We start from the raw sequence: 3,563 nt of genomic DNA, 5'->3' as shown, positions 1-3,563 counted from the left end.
TAGTGTTCTGTCCAAGGGGTGTCCTTCTACATCAAGCTGCCTCTCTACAGAAACGGGAGATATACTAGTGTCCTGTCCAGGGGGTGTACTGGTACATCAAGCTGCCTCTCTACATAAACAGGAGATAGACTAGTGTCCTGACCAGGGGGTGTCCTCACGCAAAAGGTGGTATGGACGTTTGGACTCAGACAAGGCTTTCATACACATCACTACTTTCACAGCTCTCTCAACTCTTTCTCTTAATCTCTCCATAATGTCAACTCAATGCAAGGGCTTTATTGGTAAACATAGGTTTACATTGCCAAAGCAAGTGAAATAGACAACACAAAATAAAAATAAATTTGTCAGTATCTCTCTCTGATTGTAAACTATAACCTCCTTCAAAATTTGATTTGATTTGATACCTTCTTTGAGACCTTCTCTCCCAAATCTCTCTCAAACTGTAAACAATAATCTCCTCACACATCTCTCTCTAACTGTAAACAATAATCTCCTCACATATCTCTCTCAAACGGTAAACAATAATCTCCTCACATATCTCTCTCAAACGGTAAACAATAATCTCCTCACATATCTCTCTCAAACGGTAAACAATAATCTCCTCACATATCTCTCTCAAACTGTAAACAATAATCTCCTCACATATCTCTCTCAAACTGTAAACAATAATCTCCTCACATATCTCTCTCAAACTGTAAACAATAATCTCCTCACATATCGCTCTCAAACTATAAACAATAATCTCCTCACATATCTCTCTCAAACTATAAACAATAATCTCCTCACATATCGCTCTCTAACTGTAAACAATAATCTCCTCCCATATCTCTCTCAAACTATAAACAATAATCTCCTCACATATCTCTCTCAAACTGTAAACAATAATCTCCTCCCATATCTCTCTCAAACTATAAACAATAATCTCCTCGCATATCTCTCTCAAACTGTAAACAATAATCTCCTCACATATCTCTCTCAAACGGTAAACAATAATCTCCTCACATATCTCTCTCAAACTGTAAACAATAATCTCCTCACATATCTCTGTCTCTGACTTAACTGTAAACTATAGTCATCTGATCTCTCTGACTGTAAACAATACCCTCCTCCCATGTCTCTCCCTCTGACTGTGAACTAAAAAGTCCTCCGATCTCTCTGACTGTAAACAATACCCTCCTCCCATGTCTCTCTCTCTGACTGTAAACAATACCCTCTTTCCATGTCTCTCTCTCTGACTGTAAACTATAATGTCCTCCCATATCTCTGACTGTAAACTTTTACGCCCTACCATATCTTTCTCTCAGAAAATAAACTGTAAACTACTCCCATATCTCTCTCTCTGACTGTAAACTTTAACCTCCTCCCATATTTCTCTCTGACTGTGAACTGTAAACTCCTCCCATATCTCTCTCTCTCACATTAAACTTTAACTTCCTCCAATTTCTCTAAAACAGTAAAATATAACCTCCTCCCATATCTCTATCTCTCACATTAAACTTTAACCTCCTCCAATTTCTCTAAGACAGTAAAATATAACCTCCGCCCATACCTGTCTGACTGTGAACTATAAACTCCTCCCATATCTCTCTGACTGTGAACTGTAAACTCCTCCCATATCTATCTCTCTGACTGTAAACTATAACCTCCTCCCATATTTCTCTCTGACTGTAAACTTTAACCTCCTCCCATATTTCCCTCTGACTGTAAACTTTAACCTCCTCCCATATCTGTCTGACTATAAACTTTTTCCTCCTCCCATATCTCAATCGCTGACTGTAAACTATAACCTCCAGCCATATCTCTCTCTGACTGTAAACTATAACCTAATCCCTTATCTCTCAGACTGTAAACTATAAAGTCCTCCAATATCTCTGACTGTAAACTTTTACCTCCCCCATATCTCTCTCTCAGACTGTAAACTATAACATTCTCACATATCTCTGACTGTGAACTTTACTACTCTCATATCTCTCTCTCAGAGCGTTATATATAACCTCCTCCCATTTCTCTCTTTCAGACTGTGAACTATAACATTCTCGCATATCTCTGACTGTAAACTTTAACCTCCTCCAATTTCTCTGAGTGTAAACAAAAACCTCTTCCCATATCTCTATTTTTGACTGTAAAATATATTCTCCTCCTATATCGCTCTCTCAGACTGTAAAGTATAACCTCCTCCCATATCTCTCTCTAAAACTGTGGACTGTAAACTCCTCCCATATCTCTCTCTCAGAATGTAAACTCTAAAATCCTTCCATATCTCTCTCTCAGACTGTAAACTAGATCATCCTCCCATATCTCTCTCTCAGATGGTAAACTGTAAAATCCTTGCATCTCTCTCTTAGATTGTAAACTATATCCTCCTCCCATATCTCCCTCTTCATCGCCTTTCAGACTTTAACTTTAGCCAGATGCTATATAACCTCCCCGTCACTACTGCATGTTGTAACATAGTCAATTAAGCTGATTAGGGAGAGAGAAGCTCTGGTGTCCACCAAGACCAAAGTACTGTGTTATGTCAATTTATGCCTTAGAAGACTACATCTATTAGAGATGTCTTTTCATTTATGAAAATGTATTGTGTTCATCCTGAACAGCAACATATTCCCCCTAGTGAGAGAAGATAGGAAAAGGAGAGTGAGGATGTTAGGGTCGGTGCCCCGCTTGTGATTGGTTAAACAAAATCTCTCTCTCCCTAATGTGTTCTATACAGTACTACTCTTAAACATAGGGTTATGGTCTATGTTGCTCTATACTGTACTACTCTTAAACACAGGGTTATGGTCTATGTTGTTCTATACTGTACTACTCTTAAACACATGCCTATGGTCTATGTTGTTCTATACTGCACTACTCTTAAACACAGGGCTATGGTCTATGTTGATCTATACATACTAGTCTTAAACATAGTCCTATGGTCTATGTTGATCTATACTGTACTACTCTTAAACACAGGGTTATGGTCTATGTTGTTCTATACTGTACTACTCTTAAACATAGGCCTATGGTCTATGTTGATCTATACTGTACTACTCTTAAACATAGGCCTATGGTCTATGTTGTTCTATACTGTACTACTCTTAAACACAGGGCTATGGTCTATGTTGATCTATACATACTAGTCTTAAACATAGTCCTATGGTCTATGTTGATCTATACTGTACTACTCTTAAACACAGGGTTATGGTCTATGTTGTTCTATACTGTACTACTCTTAAACATAGGGCTATGGTCTATGTTGATCTATCCAGTACTACTCTTAAACATAGGCCTATGGTCTATGTTGATCTATACTGTACTACTCTTAAACATAGGCCTATGGTCTATGTTGTTTTATACATACTAGTCTTAAACATAGGGTTATGGTCTATGTTGATCTATCCAGTACTACTCTTAAACATAGGGTTATGGTCTATGTTGTTCTATACTGTACTACTCTTAAACACAGGGTTATGGTCTATGTTGTTCTATACTGTACTACTCTTAAACATAGGCCTATGGTCTATGTTGTTTTATACATACTAGTCTTAAACATAGGGCTATGGTCTATGTTGTTCTATACT

Source organism: Oncorhynchus mykiss, chromosome 12 (genome assembly GCF_057628025.1).
Source record: "Oncorhynchus mykiss isolate SJ-2025 chromosome 12, ASM5762802v1, whole genome shotgun sequence".
Classification (NCBI taxonomy): Eukaryota; Metazoa; Chordata; class Actinopteri; order Salmoniformes; family Salmonidae; genus Oncorhynchus; species Oncorhynchus mykiss.
Note: the sequence above shows the minus strand (reverse complement) of the source record.